Raw genomic sequence first — 21,914 nt, 5'->3', positions numbered from 1 at the left:
TCTCTTGAAGAAGATAATATTTAACCTGAGACCTGAAGAATAAGAAATTTTCTTTTTTTTTTTTTTTGGCCAGTCCTGGGCCTTGGACTCAGGGCCTGAGCACTGTCCCTGGCTTCCTTTTTTTTTTTTTTTTTTTTTTTTTGCTCAAGGCTAGCACTCTGCCACTTGAGCCACAGCGCCACTTCTGGCCGTTTTCTGTATATGTGGTGCTGGGGAATCGAACCCAGGGCGTCATGTATATGAGGCAAGCTCTCTCACCACTAGGCCATATCCCCAGCCCAGAATAAGAAATTTTCTATCCACTGCCGAGACAGAGAGACAGAGAGAGAGAGCTTGTTAGCATTTGTTGATGTCACCATCACTTTGAAATGGTGATGTATTTTTCCACACTCAATTTAGTTTTCTACATTAGACTTTATGTCACACATAAAACTCTTAATTTAGTTGAAGGCTTTGCGGCATTGTGGAGAAATGTCTTAATTGAATGAAAATTTTCATATCAAGAAACAGAAATATCTTCTACAAATGAAACGCCTACAAAAATAATTTTGCAGACAATGGAAGATTATTTTCTGGGTTTGTATATACATATGTATATGTGTATATATATGTGTATAGATTATATATGTGTATACACACATATATCTTTAAGTAGGTGTACAAAGGAGTTACCATTCTACAAAGCAGTTTATGAATACAATGCAACCTGATTGATGTTTGGTTTGGACTTCACTTTTTCATTTTCATCAGCCACTGTTAACTGTAAAAGTCGATTTCATTTTGACATACAAGCCACTGTCCCTCATTCTCCCTTCCCCCTTTCCAAACCAATCTCCACAAGATTTCTTGTTCCATTTATCACACATGAATGTAAAGTATTTTGGTTGTATTCACGCATCCTCCTTAACCCTCCCATTGGAGATACCAAGGTTTATTTTATTTTACATATTCAAATAATTTTTCTAAAAATTTTCAACATATCCCTAATCTCTTCAATAGAATATTTTTATTTTATTTTCTTCTATTATCCTTAAGTAGTTGTACACTAGGTTTTCAATTGAATGTATCAATTTATGAGTGCAATGCATCTTGATCAATATCATCTCTTAGTTCGTCTTTTTAAAAATTCAGATTTATCATGCTACTAATACAGATAACAAACTGCTCTAACATACTGCTTTGAAGTAATGTAGCTTCCCTTCTTTAGCCATAATGGTTGTAAATTCTCATTGTGCCTAGCAGTCACCATGGACTGACCCACTCAACATGCTGTGTTTCCTTTGCTAGAAGCTGAGAACTTAATTGTCATATGTTCATGCAAGCTAGTAGTAATGAGGTTCCAAGTGAAGAGTATGAATTTTTGCTTCCTATTTTGATTGTTTTTTTTCAAATTTTTATTATCAAACTGATGTACAGAGAGGTTACAGTTTCATACGTTAGGCATTGGATACATTTCTTGTACTGTTTGTTACCTTGCCCCTCATACCCCTATCCCTCCTCCCCTTTTCCCTTTCGCCCCCTGAGGTGTTCAGTTCACTTACACCAAACAGTTTTGCAAGTATTGCTTTTGTATTTGTTTGTCTTTTTTTTTTACCCTGTGTCTCTCAATTTTGGTATTCCCTTTCAATTTCCTAGTTCCAATACCAGTATTCACAGTTTCCAATATACTCAGATAAGATTTCAGAGATAGTGTAGGTACCACCACAGGAAGGTGATACAAGAACATCGTCAATAATAGAAGCTACAGATACACATGGGACGTTGAAAGTAGTTACAACTGTGATATAACAATTGTTTCCATAACATGGAGTTCATTTCACTTAGCATCATCTTATGTGATCATAAGGGTATAGCTATTGGGCCTTGTGAGGCTCTGCTATGACTTGCCTAAACCTGTACTAATAATTCCCAATAAGGGAGACCATAGAGTCCATGTTTCTTTGGGTCTGGCTCACTTCACTTAGTATAATTTTTTCCAAGTCCTTCCATTTCCTTACAAATGGGGCAGTGTCATTCTTTCTGATAGAGGCATAAAATTTCATTGTGTATATGTACCACATTTTCCTGATCCATTCGTCTACTGAGGGGCATCTGGGTTGGTTCCAGATTCTCGCTATGACAAATTGTGCTGCAGTGAACATTGTTGTGCTGGTGGCATTACTGTGATTTTGTTTGTGGTCTTTTGGATAGATACCCAAAAGTGGGGCTGCTTTTTTGATTGTTCAAAGGCCTTTTTTTGTTACTCCTGCTGATTTATCAAGTATTTTTGTTCATTGGAATTTCTTGGTCAGCCACATTCATGTCAAAGAAATGGGTTTTAGTAGTATTTTATTTCCTACATCTTCATAACACTTTTTGGAAAGGGAATTCACATTGCCATGTATATTATCATTTCAAATTTCTATAAAGGCTCCTTTTTATCTTTCTATTATTTTATTTATTTTTTTCAAACTTTTATTATCAAACTGATGTGCAGAGAGGTTACAGTTTCATACGTTAGGCATTGGATACATTTCTTGTACTGTTTGTTACCTCGTCTCTCATTCCCCCCACCCTCCTCCCCCTTTCCCTTTCCCCCCATGAGGTGTTCAGTTCACTTACACCAAACAGTTTTGCAAGTATTTCTTTTGTAGTTGTTTGTCTTGTTTTACCCTGTGTCTCTCGATTTTGGTATTCCCTTTCAATTTCTAAAGGCTCCTTCTTTATGACACATTTTAACATGATTGTGAACAATGCTTTTAATTAGATGCCTAAAATATAATTTTCAAATATAAAAAAATGTAAAATTTGACATAAATATAGATTCAAAAGATAATTCCAAATATCATGACTGGGATTATAATGTCATCTCTTGCTTCTCTTTCTTCATTTAAAAATTTTTTTTTGATATGGCACAAAAATTCAATCAACTCAAATGTCCATGAAACTTCAATCTGCAACACAATTTTCAAAGTTTCTTTTGACAACTAACATGTATTTTAAAACAAAAGAAAGAAGTGACTCTTCAAAATAGCTACATTCAGTTGGGTAACAATGGCCCAACTGTGTTAATTCTCCCTACTCATGAGGCTGAAATCTGAGGATTGATGTTCAAAGCCAGCCAAGGCAGAAAAATCCAAGAGACTCTTATTGTCAATTAGCTAACAAAAAGTCAGACGTAGCGATGTGGCTCAAGTGGTAGAGCACCAGACTTGAGTGAAAAAGCTAAGCAAGAGCATGAGGCCTGAATTCACTCCCCAGTAACAACACAAAAACTTTACAAAGCTACAATCCTTAAAGCTGTCTCCATATCACTAACACTACCTTGTCTTGTGAAAGAAAAATAGTAAATATATCATTGAAATGTGTAAATGATTGAAACATTAGTATAAACAAAGAACATTCTTAACACACATAAACATTATTTGGGAAATCTACTGAAAAACCAGTTCCCAGGTGCTTGTGGCTGATCTTAACTGTGCCAAATAAAAATCTATGAGGTTTACAAATATAAGCTTTTGAAACAGGCATGCCAAAGCTAACTGTTCTAAGTGTTTCTTAAAACAATCTATAGATAGCACTGTGAAGACGTTGGGTAAGAAATCTACAGTGATTTGGTTTTGTAACATTGTCTATTTTCCAAAGGTAGCTGTACCAGTATATAACAAGCCATCCTAAAATGGATGCCTCTCAATGAAATGGTGTAATTTATATTAGCTCTGCTTTAATCTAGGCAGACTTTGGACTGGAGTAAAAATGATGCTATGTGACTTTGTAGACCAATTATGCAATCAAACTCCAGCATGCTGCTCTTGGGATCCTGGCTGCAGGAGTTTAGTCACCATATTGTGACTGAAGAAAGCCATGTGACTTTCTGCCATAGTTCCTCCTGAAATTTTCATCAACAACCAATCATCAACCACCAGGCATGTGAATGAGTCAGCCGATGTCCATTCCACAGTTTTAGGTCACTTGCCAGTACATTGCAGATACGTTCTCTCACCTAGCCCTGGTCAAATTCCAGGTTTGTAAATAAAACTAATGTTGCCACTGAACTAAGCTAAAGTTTTATGGTGGCTTGGTATTCAGCAATTGAGAAACCAGAACAACTTTAAACACATCAGCAACTTCTTTAGATAAAATGTTAAGGCCTGGATAAATCTTTAAGCATTCCAGTTTACTTTTTTAAGGATTTTTTTCTATCTAAACCTGTAGATCCAATGTCAGCCAAGATTAAATCCCTGGATGTTGCTTTAAGAAATTTCCTAGATCCATAATTCTCATCCAGAAATGATTGAGTTCCCCCACAAGCTATCTGGGAATTCCTAAGGACATTCAAAGATACTCATAGGTGTCAATTGTGACAGAATTAAAAAGATGCAGAGTGTCAGTGTTGGGAAACTCTAACCTGGATGTGGTCTATAACTATGGGCAACTCTGCTCTTATCCAAGACTTTCTTCCCCATCATGTATGTCTGGTCTCAAACCAGGAATTAAAGGAATTATCAGTACATATTTGGGATGGAGGAGGATTACCCATGAGGATTTTTAACTTGTAAAGCACTACTTTCTAAAGGTCTGTGACCTTTCAAAATGCCTGTGTTGAAACCTCATCCCCACTGTGATGGTATTGAGAGCTGAGACCTTAGGGAAATGATATGATTATGAAGGTGCTCATGAATGAGTTCTCTCTAGGAGGTCATGTATTAAGTTACCATTCTCACTGTGGTCGAAATACCTTATGTAAACAACTTGAAGATTGGTTCATTTTGGTTCACAGGTTTATGGTCAGTTCACGGTCACTTGACATCATATGCTTGGGCAGGATGGCTTGGCTGGTGGGAGCATGTGGTTCTGGAGGCTATTTCCCTCTTGGTGATGGGAAGCAGAGAGATAGGACAAAGCCTGGGGCATAACACTTGACCAGGACTCACCTTTTGTGACTCATTGCCTTCAGTTAGGTTTCTACCCAGAACCTCCCAAAACTGCACCACCATCTGGGGATTGAGCCCCCACACATGAGCCTGTGGAGGCCAGTTCATCTTCAAACCATTACAGGCTGCTCAACATGAAACTGGTTGATTTGTTTTATCTTATCCTTCCAAGACTCCAGAACTGTTAGCAGTGAATTCATGCTCTTTCTGAATTACTCAGTGTAAAGATTTTTTTTTTAAGCAGGAATAGACTAAATCAAAGAAGTACATGATGCTCAACCATGGTTACAAACAAGGATAACCTTTTCTAATTATAAATGCTCAGCTCCTAATTTTCAAGATTCTAACCTTGAAATCAGTAGCTGTTATTCTTTGAATGCATCTTATAGTACTCTAATAAGTACCTAAGCATGGGAACTACAAGGCTTGCTTCCTTTGCCTCCAGATTATGTCTCCTAAATTAGAAAGGAGTATTGGAGAAGCCTAGAAGGCAAAACTATAGAATCCCAGTGGAAACTTCTAAACCTTCTCTCATTCCTTTACTCAGGGCCTTTGATCCCACATGTTCCTCTATGCTTGTCATCTTCTGGCCAAACTTGTCCTTTGGGGGAGGGATTGTTTGTTTTTTCTTTTTTCTGAGCTTACTTCAGATGGAAGCAGTTTTGTGTTAGTTAATTCTTGATAAACCTACAGACAGCACCATTTAGTAAATGCTGAACAGCTAATTCTAGTACAATGTGTTCCATCAGCTATGTACCTTTCATCCATGAATGCTATTATTTGTGGTAAACTGTCTATTAATTTCCTAAGAAATATGTAAGAATAACTGTTTTCTGTATACCATGCTTCAATTATATTCATGGTAAAAATAAGTTACTATAATTTTAATTTTAGTTGAAAGCTAAATCCAATCATTTACATGACTTACATTCCCCAGGATAATGACAGAAGTCACTGGTAAAATACTCCACTACCAGCAAGAAGGCTGGAGGCTCAGTTCATCTCTTTCTAAAAGGACATACCATGTTTCTCCCAGAATAAATGAATTGCCATCTGCCTCAGATGCAAAGCAGATAAAACTCAGCTCATTCACAAAATAAATATGGTGTGTATAATTATTACCACAGCAAAATATGTTATTTTTATCTCAACAATGGACTTTTCTAGTATATTGCTATATTATACTTGTAGTAATAAAACCCAACTATGTTTTTCTTTTTCAAAAATGTATTAGTCAAAGGAAAACAACACTTTAGTAGATTTCTCAACGATTATTAGGTTGTAACTTCTGTTTTTTCTTCTCCATTGAAGCCAAAATTGGAATCTCTCATGTCAGGTTTATGCTCACTGAATATCTGGAATAACTGAGTACTTTAGCTGTGCAGTATGCCTGTCATATCTTAGTCATGATCAGTGAGGATTAAGGGTTTTTATGTGAAGATAATGCTTACATTTAAATCCTAACTTCACATTTATGAGGTGATTTGGAGCAGTTATTTTATCTCTTGTGACTCAGTTTCCTCTTCTGAAAACAGTGGTAATAGGCCTGACGAAATGAATGGTGTCTGTTAACATAGTTGCTGGCACATAAGATATATTTAATGAATGAAATTATTTCCATTCCCTGATCTGTAAAATCTTTTTATACTTCACCTTTAAACTTCAGAATTGTGTTTCCAATTGCTTCTATTTCTCTATCTGTATTTCCTTAGACGCTACTGAGTTATCATCCCTCATTCGCAGATCTGTTTTCCTCCTATCACCCTTAACTTATGCCATTTTACTAAGATAGAGTAAGGTGTTTAGAATTGTTTTCATGCTAGACAATCCCAAGGAAGGTCATGGTAATTACACTTTGAGTTGTTAGTTTTCTCTCTTCTCTAGAAAACTGGATTTGAAATCTGGAGGACCAAATTTTGGATCCAGCCAAGGCAGAAATGTTTGCTGGCTCCATCTTTAAAATAACAAGCAGATTGCTGGGCTGGAGACATAGCTCAAGTGGTAGGATACCAGCTTAGAAACAGTAGCCCAGAATTCAAACCTTGGTATAGGTTAAAAAAAAAATCAGAAAAACCTGACCTACAGATATTAGAATACCAGCTTGATTTTTTTCTTTCTGTTTCCTGCTTGCAGCTTAGCTGAAAACGCCACTTCAAAGTATAAAATATTTTCCCAGGTTTGGAATCTTATGAGGGCAAAACTTCCCATAAAACCCTAAGTTCTTTCTGTGGGTCATTTGGTGTCCTAGTCTTCTGATTTTAAACCTGCAAGTCCCCTCCTAACCAAAACATCCCTATATACTTTCTCATTAATTATCAGACATTTTGTTCTTCACAAGCTTGGGGCTTAGGATATAAGGCCACAGGGGCTTTTGTGCTTTCCTGAATGAAGGATGAATTTGTTAGAAACTGTGGGAAAACATAAAGCTTTTTGGTATTAAATATTGGGGGCTTTGAGAAAGTTCCTAATCTTTGACTTGGTTGTATAACCTTCAAAAGTGTTCCAAAGTAAAGATTTGTAAATATGCAGAGATTTGAATATAGATATTTGCAAAGATGTTGTGTTTGCACTAGTTATTATTAACACAGCCAAAATCTATAAAGAAGCATATGAATTCCATCACATGAGAAAGCCAGGTGACTTCTGTTTGCCCTGCTGGCTTCCATCACCAATTACTGTTTGCCCTGGAAAGCCAGCCTTCTTCATACTCAGGCTTTGAGTCTACTACCCCATCTGGCTTTAGGATAAACTTTACCAATGATGAATTTTAATAGGAAATTTGAGAAGGGCAAAAGAACAAAGTGGGGGTAGTTATTCTCCCTCTCTCATCCCTCCCTGCAGATGACCTCAAGTTCTCGTGACTCAGGAACTAAATTGAAACAGTTTATCAGGTCACCAGCTCCACAATCTAGTCTGTATAAAATGCAGCACGAATATATTATCTATTATGCACTAATTCATAGCATAAGAAGATATTTATTAGAAATATAACAAAAACAACAAATTCAGTATGAACACAGTTGCATAAAAATAAAACAAAAGTTACGAAGAAAATGCAATCATACTTCCAAATTTCCTATAATTAAAAGAAATTACGTGTGTGTGTGTGTGTGTGTGTGTGTGTGTGTGTGTGTGTGTGTGTGTGTGTGTGTTCTTCTCCTGGGTCTTAAACTCGGGGCCTGAACAGTGTCCCTGAGCTGTTCTGCCTAATGCTGGCACTGTATCACTTGAGCCACAGCTCCATTCACTTCTGGCTTTTGGGGGGTTAATTGAAGTTAAGAGTCTCATGGACTTTGCTGGCAGGCAGGTTTCAAACCATTATCATCAGATCTCAGCTTTCTGAGTAGCTAGGCTTACAGGTATGAGCCACTGACACCCAGCTAAAAACTAAAAATGCATCACTTTTTTAATGAAAACAATAATGACTCAAAAGTTGAAGAACATTATAAGATCAGAATTTAGAAAGACTTTGTGGCATTAGAAATAATTCTTGGCAAAAATTATACTAAGTGAAGTGAGCCAGACCCAAAGAAACATGGACTCTATGGTCTGCCTTATTGGGAATAATTAGCACAGGTTTAGGCAAGTCACAGCAGAGGATCACAAGAGCCCAGTAGCTATACCCTTATGATCACATAAGATGATGCTAAGTGAAATGAACTCCATGTTATGGAAACAATTGTTATATCACAGTTGTAACTACTTTCAACGTCCCATGTGTATCTGTAGCTTCTATTATTGATGATGTTCTTGTATCACCTTCCTGTGGTTGTATCTACACTATGTCTGTAATCTTATCTGAGTATATTGGAAACCGTCTATACAAGTATTAGAACTAGGAAATTGAAAGGGAATACCAAAATTGAGAGACACAGGGTAAAACAAGACAAACAACTACAAAAGTAATACTTGCAAAACTGTTTTGTGTAAGTGAACTGAACACCTCATTGGGGGAAAGGGAAAGGGGGAGGAGGGAGGAGGGAATGAGGGACGAGGTAACAAACTGTGCAAGAAATGTATCCAGTGCCTAATGTATGAAACTGTAACCTCTCTGTACATCAGTTTGATAATAAAAATTTGAAAAAAAATAATTCTTGGCTAGGCTGTGCACTAAAATGCAGTATAAAAGTGTTCCCTTAATATGATTAAGGGTTTGGGTTTGATCCACTGTACTGCAAAAGTAAATGCAAATGTAAGTATGAATCAATAATTCATGATGATCAAGCAGGACAGCAAAGAAAAAAGGAGGGGAGCCTATCTGGTTGAGAATGAAGCCTAGAAAAGGCAAGTGAAAGTGTTAGCAGAAAGCCAGAATTCCAGTCTACATAGCCTTGAGTAGGTATTGGTAAGTAGGGGAATTTCAGAGAAAAGGGCACTGGGAATGTGATTTGGGGCCAGAATGTCCAGGGTTTCAGTGTTGCCTCTGAAATGTCCCTTTCCTGGCCTGGAGAGAGTTTGGGTGATAGCAAGAAGTGAACAGCAGAAAGGTTTTGAAAAAGGGTAACAATTTGGATTTACATTTCATAAGGAAAACTCTTCAAGCACTGTGGGAAAAGGATGGAGTAAAGTTTCAATGGTAAGTAATAAAGCCCATACTAAGAAGTAAGTACCTTAAAACAATTGCAGGCCAGGTGCTAGTGGCTCACACCTGCAATCCTAGCTGCTCAGGAGGCTGAGATCTGAGGATCAAGGTTCAGTGCCAGCCCAGGAAGGAAAATCCATGAAGCTATTATCTCCAATTGACCACAGAAAACCAGAAGTAGATCTGTGATACAAAGTGGTAGATCACTAATCTTGAGAGAAAAAGCTCAGAGGCAGTGCCCACGCCCTGAGTTCAAGCTCCACAACCACCACTACTACCGCCACCACCACCACCAACAAAAACAACTCACAATTGTAGATATCTCCCTAAAACAGGATCTTGTTGGTGGTGATAGTGGTTTTATATATATATATATATATATATATATATATATATATATATATATATATATCTTTAAATAGTTAAAAAAAAAAAAGGTTTTCAATTTAACATGTCAGTGAATAAATACAATGTGTAATGGCGTCTGAGGGAGGGGGTGATTCCCCCATCCCTCCAAGAGTCGACCACTCAGAGACAGTCTCAAGTAAGAAGATCCGGGTGGGGGCTGGGGATATGGCCTAGTGGCAAGAGAGCTTGCCTCGTATACCTGAGGCCCTGGGTTCAATTCCCCAGCACCACATATACAGAAAACGGCCAGAAGCGGCGCTGTGGCTCAAGTGGCAGAGTGCTAGCCTTGAGCAAAAAGAAGCCAGGGACAGTGCTCAGGCCCTGAGTCCAAGGCCCAGGACTGGCCAAAAAAAAAAAAAAAAAAAAAAAAAAAAAAAAAAAAAAAAGATCCGGGTGGACCGGTACCAGGTTTCAGAAAAACATAGAACAGAACAGGACAGCGGCACAGAGACTTCCGGAGGATTTCCAAGTATCAACAAACCAATTCAGCTCCAATGCTGAATTGGGATGCCATGGAATGACAGGCACAAAACTCGAACATGTGGCATGGGGTAATGTCACCTGAGCTGGCCTGCCCCTAAATAGGGTCAGGTCAGGGGGCAGGGTCACAGGAAGCTCCCAGTTCCAAGCACTTAACAGACAGGTTCAGTAACCTATAGGCCATATGCCCACCCCTGTCTCTAGGGGTTCAGGCACTCCCATTACCTGGGGATGGGGCTTCCCTTCCTGTAGGAATCCAGGCACACCCACAAAAAATTGGTGTGCAGATTCGGGGGGTCATGAGGCACTATTGTTTACAGGAAGATGGAATCTTCCAGGGCCTCTGAGCAGAGGGGGCTGAGGAGATAATGGAGATAGAGTCAGCTTCTGCCCTCTTTCCCTAGCCAGATCTGACCTCCATATTACACAATGCATCTGGACCAATGTCACCCCTTCCTTCCTTCTCTCCCATCTCTCCCAACCCCGTCCATCTCCTTCAATCATCTAGTTCCATTTTCACAGATATATATTGAATATTATGACAGTATTCACTCACCGTTTCACCAAATAGGATATGTATAATCTGCAACCTAGTAATCTCAAAAGCACTGAAAACAAATGAACACTTGAGAAAAAAAACAACCCACAAAAACAAAAATAAACCCATGGCATACTTCTGATATGCCACAGTGGTCTAGAAGGAGGAGAAACACAATCTAAAGAAAGTTGATCCAAGATTCCCAATTTCTCTGTGCATTATAGAGACAGTTATAGATCTCAAACTGCTTTGTCTCTCTGAAGGGTCCAGCTGCTTCCTCTCCTCTCTGCTGAAGTCCAAGGTCATGTCCTCAAATGACATCTTCTCTGTAACAAAATAGCTGGGCTTGCTGAAATGACTCATCATTGCTGAAGTGGAAACACATATAGGAATGTGTTTTTAATGATTTTTTTTTCACCAGGATGTCTCATTAAGCTTCCCATCAAATACCTTTATAATTGAGGGAATAAAATCACATGAATCTCCTGCTATCCATCAGATACGACATTCGTTCATTCGTTTTTTCAAATTTTTCTTTCATAAAAGGTCCGAAATGGATTCTCAACCAAGAACAATGAGCATGACATTTTTAAAGCAAGTATATGCAAGATTCGAGTTGTCATGGGTTCTGGAGACTTAGCACAGAATTAAATAACCTTCTATGCTTGTAGCAACTCAGAGAACGGAAAGGAAAAAAGTTATTCTTAACTATGCACTTAAAAGGGAAACAAGAAGTAAAGAGTAAGTGGTAGAACATGAGTCTTGAACAGAAAAAGCCAACAGAGAGTTTGAGGCCGTGAGTTCAAGCAGAATAGGCAGACAGACAGACAGACAGACAGACACACACACACACACACACACACACAGAAACATGGCAGAAATATACACAGAACACACTGTTGGAAAGGACAATTTAAGAACAGGTAAATAGAGAGAGAGTGGCGGCTATGCTACTTAACGTTGATGGTGTCTATATTAGAAATGAAAATTTGCTTGCAAGATGTGGAGAAAATCTTTTCTCCATATCAATGTGAATAACAGGGAAATGATAGGAAAATTCATGAATTCAAGGAGCAGCATGACCCAAGTTACAAGGAGATGGGGACTCTTTGAGGAATTTTTACTGTGACCAGTGGATTGTCATTTATATTCTAATGCAGGGGAAAAGATGTCATGCTTACAGTTTAAAAAGATGATCATCTCTTTAAGAACCAATATTAAATCAATTTAAGAGTTGACAATAGAAAGATCTTCAAAATCTTGGAGTATCCAACACCTACAAACATGATATTTTTCTCATGGCCCTGATAAAGGTAACTTTGCCATTCCTTAAGAATAACTTCATACATCAGCTTCAGAGGAATCTTGAGGATGCCTCAAATTGGTGTGTTAGCCATGAGTATGTGATGACTGCTATTTCATCTCCTCCAGTCTCTCACTGGGAATGCCTTTATGGTTAAATACACATATTTCTTTGACTAATTGTCTCTATTCTCATAATAGGAACATTTTTGCTTCGAAATTTAATTTGAAATAGGTCAGATATTAGAAGTTAAAAAAGAAAACAAAAACTTGGGATACACTTGAAAACTATATATTTTGGCTACTTTAACTTAAAAAATTCTCTTTATTTGGTGTGTGTGTGTGTGTGTGTGTGTGTGTGTGTGTGTGTGTGCATGCCAGTTCTGGGCTTGAACTCACAGTCTATGTGCTGTTCCTGAGATTTTCTGCTCAAGGCTAGCATTCTACTAATTGAGCCACAGCGCCACTTCCAGCATTTTTGTGATTAATTGAAAATGAAAGTATCACAGACTTTCCTGCTGGCTTTGAACCAGAATCCTTAGATCTTAGCCTCCTGAGTAACTGTGATTACAAATATGAGCCACCAGTGCCCAGTGAAAAATACTTTAATAACAACAATATTGGTTCCATATTTTGTTGCAATTTTATGTCACATTGAAATGCACTTTCTTTGGTGTTAAATTTCTTATATTACTTAATTATTTGAAGATTGACTTTTCAGACTTGAGATTCATGTTTCAAATGTTTTAAAGCTTTTATTATATCTCCCCACCAGATTGCAGTAATGTTAGTGATTATACCAACAATTAATTCTCACTTCAATCACCTATTGTTAGTGTTACATACTGTCATTTTGAAAGTCTGAACGTTTGCTGCATACAAATGGCACTAGTGACTCATGCCTGCAATCCTAGCTACTTGAGAGATTGAGATCAGAGGATTATGGTTCGAAGCCAGCTTTAATAAAGAAGGCCAAGACTTTGAAATAACCAGAAGAACACTAGCTGGAGCCTGAAATGGTAGAGTGCCAGCCAAGTGAACATATGCAAGTCTCTTTCTGCCTTGAGAGCTGGCCACAGAACTCTTTCTTATTCCCTTTTTCTTTCTCTCCTTCCACCTCTCTCTTCCCTTTCTTCATATATATATACAGACCTGTATACAGTGTGCCAGTCTACTTGTATGAATGTAATATATGTTTTCATTTCACCCTTTTCTCTAATATTTGTAAACACATAGCTTACAAAACATAAAATTTGTTCATTTGTTTTTAAATTGAATAAATTCTATTTGAGTTTTATTACCTGTAGCAGTAAAGTAATCTATATGGTCTCATCACTTTATATAGTCATTTAATCCATCATAAATGTATTTTGGTATAAGGAAAAATTCTAGATTATCTGTCTAAGGTATATTTTACATTATATTAAAGAATTGCTGATATTACAGCCTATTCCTGAGCAACCTTATTTACCAGTTTAGCAACTGAGTCATCTTTTTTCCAAGTTAAATTCTAACATCTTAGAGGAAAAGGATTAGATTTCATTGATGCTTTTATTATCCATAAGGACTATCACTTTACACATAGTAAATGTTCAATAAATATTTATATGTTTATTATGTGAATGCTTAAATTGAATATTCCGTGCCTAATTTATAAAGTATTTCCTTGCTATGTCAAGAGGTCACATTCTTCAAGGTGAAACATGAAGTAATGTTGAAATTAGAGAAAGGGGCTGAGAATGGCACTGTTCCAAGTATAAAAATTCCATGTGAATTTGATTACAATAATTTAAATTTCGTGGTGACTTCACTCTCCAGAGGCCATGTGATCATGAGAAAACGCTGAGGAGAGATTTAGTCACAGGCTCACTGAGTCATTGAGTTTCAGAACGGCCATTAGCTACGGAATGATGTACAAAATCAGCCTACATACCACTGTGTCTCCACAGATCAAGCATGTCAAAGGTGAGGTGTCTTTAGAAAGCCTGCAGAAACTTCTCTATGGGAGAATCAGGTGTAAGTCCCTCAAGCTATCATACATTTAAAGTGATAACATTTAATATTTATTACATATCTGTTTTCATTCTTAACTATGTGTAAGTTTAAACATCTTAAATTGTAATCAAAGCAATATTTACCTAATCCCTGTTATGATCATATGTGAAGCTATCCAATATTTGTATATCACACTATTACAAAATGACTTCAGATTGAAAAGATTGCACAATAATTTTGCTTGACTACGAAACTTCAAAATCTGATTGTTATTAAGGATCCTAGAGGTGAAGGGTTCTATATAAAGACATGTTACTATATCTACAAATGTGACATCTAAAGGATTATATCATTGCCAGAAAAGAAAAGGTATGTTCTCAATAATCCTATGAAGAGCTAGGAGTTTTTTTGCTTTTAATGATTATGTAAGACTGGAAATAAGTGTTATATGTGTTGTGAAATGAAATAACCCTAGTCATCATAGTAAAAAAATTCTTGGGAATATATAGTAAATCTTGACATGTTTTGTCAATAATCTTTCTTGATTTTCACAATAGTCTTACTGAGAAGGGTGTGTGTGTATGTGTGTGTGTGTGGGTGTGTGTGCATGCATGTGTGCACACTGGTCCAGGGACTTGGACTCAGGGCCTGGGCTCTGTCTAGAGAGCTTCTTTTGCTCAAGACTAACACTCTACCATTTGAACCACAGCTCTATTTTTGACTTTTTTTTAGTAGTTTTTTTCGAAACTGTATATCCATTAAACTTCTCACAGACTTTCCTGCCAAGGCTGGCTTCAAAAATCCTCAAATCTCTGCCTTCTGAGCTAGGACTATAGACATGAGCCATTGATGCTGGGCTGTAGACTGTTTTGAGAGCAGCCTTAGGTTCACACAAAATCAAGGAGAATGCAGAATTCCTAAGTAACTACTCCTATGTGTGTAGATCTTCCCCTGCTGTCAACAACTAGCACGGCAGTGCTATGGTTGTAGTGGGTGAAGCTGTCTACTGTATCATTAAGCACAGTTGATACCAGGACTCACTCTCGCTGTTGTACATTCTGTGGGTATAGACAACCATATAATGGCAAGTAGTATTGTACAGGTTATTTTTCCTGCACTAACACTACTATCTCTTCTGCCTGTTTATATCTGCAGCTTGCTTAACAGCTACAAATCACTAATCTTTCTATGGTCTCCATAGTTTTGCCTTGTCGTCTTTGCCTTTACCAACTTAGTTGGTCTCATACAGTATGTATTTCATTCACATTCCCTGCTTCCACTTAATTATATACATTTAAGCTTCCTTGCTGTCTTCATATGGTTCATTTCTTTTTAGTTCTGGGGCACTCTCCATTGTTTGAAAACTAGTTTCTGTATTAAATGATTTTAAAAACCAACTTTATATGATATTCATTAATAGCACAAGAGGGTTTCATTGTGGTAATTCCATAGGTATGTATGTTCATTCTACTGTCAACAAGTTCACTTTATCTATTATATACCTAATCTCCTTCCAATTTCTTCCTTTTTCAAATAGTATTTGGTGAGACTTATGTTATCTTCATACATGTAATGAAAACATTGTCCTTGTAATATCTGTGTAAGTGTAACACATTCCAGGTGCTTCCACTTTTAGGCAATCATGATTTAACCTGGTATTAAGTATCCATGTACAAATTGTGTGTGGATATAGTTTTCAATAGCTTTTGAATAAATTCTAAACAGTGTGATTGCTGAAGCATTCAGTTGTTTAGCATAATTTTATTGGTATTATTAAGGTGTTACACAAAGGGGTGACGATTTCATAAGTTGGGTAATGAGTATGTTTCGTTTTTGGACAATGCCACCCTTTCCCAGAGTTGACCCTTCAAAACACTGAGTTATTTTAGGACACTACTAAAGAGTCCTCCACAGAGGCCCTCAACTTTATTGACATTCTCACTAGTCCCTGTCTATGTTTTGCCCATTCTAAAAATATAACAGTTTCTCATCTGAATACTCAATTTTTCTATATAGCATCAGTGATCATTTTATAAGTGAATAAACTGAGGCCTAGAGAAATTACACAACTTGACCGACAAATCTGTAGTTGGTAGGGAGAAGATTCAAACTTAGATCACACACACACACACACACACACACACACACACACACACACACACACACTCCAAAGGCCCTATACTACCTGAGAGCTAGACAAAGTAAAATTTAAATTTGCATATGCAGGACACCAGTTACTTCCTAGTCTCACTTGTTACTTGCCCTAGTTTTTGGTTCCTCCAGAAGACCCACAGACAAGGAAATACCAGGGAGCAGGGAAAAATGGAGAAGAGAAAGGCAGCCAACAAGATACATTAGGAACTAGTTATTATATGCAACTAGAACTTGTTCCTATAGGGGAATTTGAGGGAAAGGGTTCAATTTTGTTCAAAATATTTGAAACAGGATCATTTCTTCTACTGTTTAAGATTGGTCCAGGAAGAGAATTCTTTGTGGCTCAGGAGGAAAGTGTAAAGTCTGAAAGTATAGCAACCTGACATTTTGGATACTTTCACCTTTTTTCTGTTATTTTTAATAGAGCAGTCTATGATGTAAGGTTCAAAGTTAATTCCATACAAGAAGCAAAGAAAATGGGTCATTCTACCCCCTTCCCCTCCAATTGAGCATCATTTCAGAAAAAATAAAATTATTTTTCTGCCATCAAGGAACTTTAGTTCTGTAGCATTTCAAGCTAGTGCAATAATATGAACTGAGTAAAACAGGAGAAGACCTTTTAATCATATCTGCTAGAGACTGGAGTAAAAAAATATTCACAAAGCTGAGAAATGATTTCAATATCATTGTATCTTTACAATTACTGTCAAGACTACTACAGAAAGTCTGCCTTCATCCCGGATTTATTACAGATAGTTTTGTCCAAATGAAGTAAAAAAGTACATAAGTAAATAACAAAACAAACATCGAATCTCTATGCCCAAATTATGCAGTGCAGTTGATGCAGAGTAGCTCTTAGTCAGTTCTATAATTGCTGCATTTTCAAATCATTGTGTGACTGGCTAAGTGTTTCTGTAGCCTTAATTTCCTGAAAGTATACGCTCTAAAAAAGCAAATGGTGTCAAAAAAAAGCAAGGTAAAATATAATGTGAATAACTTAAGTGACAAAGTGAAATTTTTTGATCTGTTGAAAAGAGACATGTCTTTAGTGAGAGTCAAGCAGCATATTGAGAAAAATGCATCAAGTGTTTTCAAACAATAGTAATGTAATACAATTCATCCTAAGCATTGGTGGGGTTTCTCAATGGCAATTCCCTGGAGCAATATACCTGTGGATACCAAATATCTACTACAGCATGGTACATACTATCAAAGGATAAGAGAAAGCTAAGCTTAGATTATGAATACATAAATATTTCACGCAGAAATATACCCATGCTTTTTTTCAGTAGAAATTGAGGACAAGAGCTCCTCCTCCCTTTCCTCTACCTCCAATGAACTAGGACACTAACAAGGAACCAAGGTTCTGAACATTAGATTTTTTTAACCGGGATTCTGAATCTTAAGCAAGTAGTTCAAAGATCAAGGAATGACTGGAACTCTTGTGAGTTAGATACTTCCTGCTGGGGTTTATGCCTACTTTCTTTTCAGTCCTTATTCAATCCTGAGCTCCCAGCCTCTTGCTGGCACTTTTGGGTCCTGGTGACTTTCTTTTTACATACAACAGCTACATTATGACTTTATTATTTGAAACCTAAAGTTATGCCTGATATATGTGGTGGGAGAAAAGCTCTGATTCATGCTGCTTAGGAATTCTCCTGAAGAAGTAAAACTATTTTCTCTGTCAATCTGCATCTCAGTTTCCCATTTGTAAAATGGGACTATCTCGGCATTGCGATTCATACAAAATGAAGTCAGAGAGATGTTGCATGAGCAATATCTAATGTATGGTGGCCTGCTTGAGTTTCTGGAAATTTCTCCAGGAAAGAATTTTATTTAGCTTTAACGCATAATCACCCAAGCCTCAAAAAACATTAACATCTACACTCATTCATCCGTAGACGTTCTTGGCAAGAGTAATAGCTCGAGCAGTTCATTTTTCTTAATGCACCTGATACTGAACTTTGTCAGAAAACTCATGAAGATTTTGTTTTAACCCAGATATGGTAGAGGGTTTCTTATTCTTTTGTGTATATAAGAAGTATTCAAGGAGATTGCTGTAATGCAGGTTGCTGAGCTCTGTACAAGGCCTGCTAATTCAGACTCTCATTGAATAAAGATGAGTCACTAGAGCTCAGAATCCACGGCAGGTGTTTACATTGTAGACAGACATCAGTCCACAGAATGAAGAGAAACAAACTCATCTGTGTTGAAGTATGATTCCATGGTGTTAGTTTTTTTATAAATACAAGAAGCTTAAATACACATACATAATTGCACCGGTCAGACATTCATTGTCTCTCATGAGCTCTAGTATGAAGTAATTAGGCAAGCTCAGAGATAACATGTGATGATCCACTGTGAAGCTGCCAGGTAGCTCTGATATAAACTTCAGAAGATATAATGTTAGAATAAGAATATGGCTGTGGGTGTAACTATGAGGTTGATAATTTGAGCAAAATCAGGTTAAATTTGCATTCTTGATAAAAGAAATAGTGTCTCATGAGTCACTTCAGCTACCCACCAGGGACCTGCTTATTCATTCTCCTCCTATCTGAATTAATGAAAACTCAAGATTAAAGGAGTAGAGAAGGAACAAGTCATGTAATTTTATGACTGATTAACAACCCATGAAAAATCTGATAACAGAAAGGCTGGAATGAATAGCTAAACTGTTATTTTTAAACATACGGTGTTAATTTCATTTTCTTTCATTACCACAAATCATAAAACATTAGCTGTCAGAAACTTCAAAGGAAGATACCAAAACAATAGAAAAACAGAAATTAGTCAAGTCATCATCTTCTTGAAGATATTTTTCCCCCTCTGGCAAATTCTTTGGGTCATATCATGAACATAATACTGTCATTCATCACAACATTCTTTGCACTTTTTACAGAAAAAACTATGGGTTTTGATGATGAGTGACATTTATTAGAAGCAAGCAGAATTCTGTTTTTATTTTATTTTATTTTTTTTCTTTGTTTCTTTTTTTTTTTCTCAAATTTTTATTATCAAAGTGATGTACAGAGAGGTTACAGTTTCATATGTTGGGCATTGGGTACATTTCTTGTACTGTTTGTTACCTTGTCCCTCATGCCCCCCTCCCTCCCCCCCCTTTCCCTCCCCCCCCCAGGTGTTCAGATCACTTACACCACACAGTTTTGCAAGTATTGCTTTTGTAGTTATTTCTCTTTCTTTAGGTCACTAGTTACATTTATTGTAAGGCAATCACAAATACTTTGCAGGATTTCAGAATTTACCTTTATATTTATAGACTCAACTGTACCAATAACCTTTTATAAGTAAGTTATAGGATCAAAGCCAAATATATGAGACATTGTGTCATACTTCTTTTTGATGACTCGCGTTACAACCTATATACTAGCTTGCTCACATTTTACTATTTCACTATCATTTTGCATGTGGCTTTTGGTCTTTCTGAAGGGCTTCAAATATTCCTGAAGTAAATGTGTGCACTTCAATTTATTGTTCTCCCAATGCAGTTACCTTGTTATTTAGAATATATTAATATCTAACAATATAGAATGATAAAAGTTAATACAGGCCTCACTGATGACTTGGTTGCATACATTTATATTTCTACAAGCCTATGCTTTGTTTAATATTTAAATTGCCATTTACAATCAGGTTCAAGAGTTAGATTTTAAAAATATGTCATGAAATTTTTATGTGATGGTCATTTTATAATGTAGGGTACACAGTGATGCATATTCTTAGGGGAATAAGAGATCTGATTTCCTTTTCTCTTCCTTCCTTTTTTCTTTCCTTCCTTCCTTCCTTTTCTCCTTCTTTCATTCTTGTTTTTGTGTCAGTCTTGGGGCTTGAACTCAGGGCCTGGGATCTGTCCTTTACCTTTTTCACCGAAGGATGATTTCCTATCACTTGAGCCACACCTCTACTTCCAGCTTTTTGGTGGTTAAATGCAGACATGACCCACCATAGCCCGGCTTTGATTTCTTTTCTTAATTGAAACACTGCAGTCTCAACAAGGGTAGCTGCTCTCCTTAGGCCTGAGTGACTTATTTTCTGGGGGAAAAAAATGACAAACTGCTCAAATGAAGCATCACTAATCATATCTCGAACTGGAGGACAATTTGGATCTTCAAATTCTTATCCCAGCTAGTTTCCAAGCCCTCCCTTTTAAACTTCCTAAAACCAAGCTTGTAGATGTTGAAACTTTAACCAAGGACAGAAAATGAGAAGGAGTTGGATGTAGTGGCTATTTATTTAGAGTGCGATACTTATGGTAGAAATATTTTCCAAGAATCAGTCTTTAAGGTATGAAGCATGCCTTTCACTTCTCAAATGTACCATGTTTGTTGGACATCTAGTGGTGTCTCACACCTATAATTCAACTACTCAGGAAGCTGAGATCTGATTATCAATATCAGTGAGACTCCTGTCTCCATTTAGCCATCAAAAGGCTGGCAGTGGAGGTGTGGTTCAAGTGATAGAACACTATTCTTCAGTGAAAAAGCTACAGGATAGAGCCTAGGCCCTGCATTCAAGCCCTAGTACACACACACGTACATACACATTACTTTATAGACCCCTTATTCCTGACTTGTTTACCTCATTCTATGCACCCCAGTGTGTGTGTGTGTGTGTGTGTGTGTGTGTGTGTGTGTGTGTGTGTTCTACACCTGAAATGGGGGAGTTTTCCATGTTGTGATTTATTAACCAGGTACTTTCCATTCACTTGGTTAACAATTAGAAAACAGAAAGAAGGGGAAAAGAGTCTACCACTTGCTTTTGTTTCTTAAACTCAGTGAGAAGACTGAAACCATTAAATAGGGAGGGAAAGTCCTGCCTATTTCACCTTGACCTGGTCTGATACCAGCAAGAGGCCAGTGCTCTGTAACAGACATCGCTAGGTACAAGTGGAAAAATAAGAAGTCTGACTTCACGACTGGGAAAACACCCAGCCCTGAGTGCAAAAGGGAACCATCATCACCCTGTCTCAAATTGGAAAGGATCCTTTGGTTCCAATCTTGGGACCTGGATTTCCTCTCTCCAGTAGTAGCAGAAGCGCTGCGCCCTCTCGCCCCACAAACCACCACCCCACGCCTGCACCTAAATGTCTCAGCTTCAAAGCAGGCTAAAATGTTCTTCCTTCCACCTTGGCTTCTCTCGCTCCCTCCTTTGCTGCGGTCTGTAACTTCTTGGTTCGGTTTACTGGGATGGTCTGACATATAAGGTCAAAAGACTGCAATCAGCAAAAGCCCAGAACCACGAACAGACCCTGGGAAAAAGCAAGATTGTCCGGCTCAAGGGCTGAAAGCTCTAGGAGGAGCAGCCAGTAGCTTCAGGAACAGCCCCTAAGGACACATCCAACTCTCCAAGGGCTGGGGAGTCCCGGACAGCCTTGGGCTGTAATGAGAGGATGAACTCCCAACACTGTAGGCAAAGTGTGCAAGGCACCTCTTGTCCTTCAGGAGAGAGTGTTGGGGGGAAAGGAGGGCGAGGAGGTGGGAAGGGAGGCCCCTGAACTCCTCTTTCCATGCAACAGCTGCTGGTC

This window comes from Perognathus longimembris, chromosome 2 (assembly GCF_023159225.1).
Source record: "Perognathus longimembris pacificus isolate PPM17 chromosome 2, ASM2315922v1, whole genome shotgun sequence".
NCBI classification, from domain to species: domain Eukaryota; kingdom Metazoa; phylum Chordata; class Mammalia; order Rodentia; family Heteromyidae; genus Perognathus; species Perognathus longimembris.
This window is presented reverse-complemented; position numbering follows the sequence as displayed.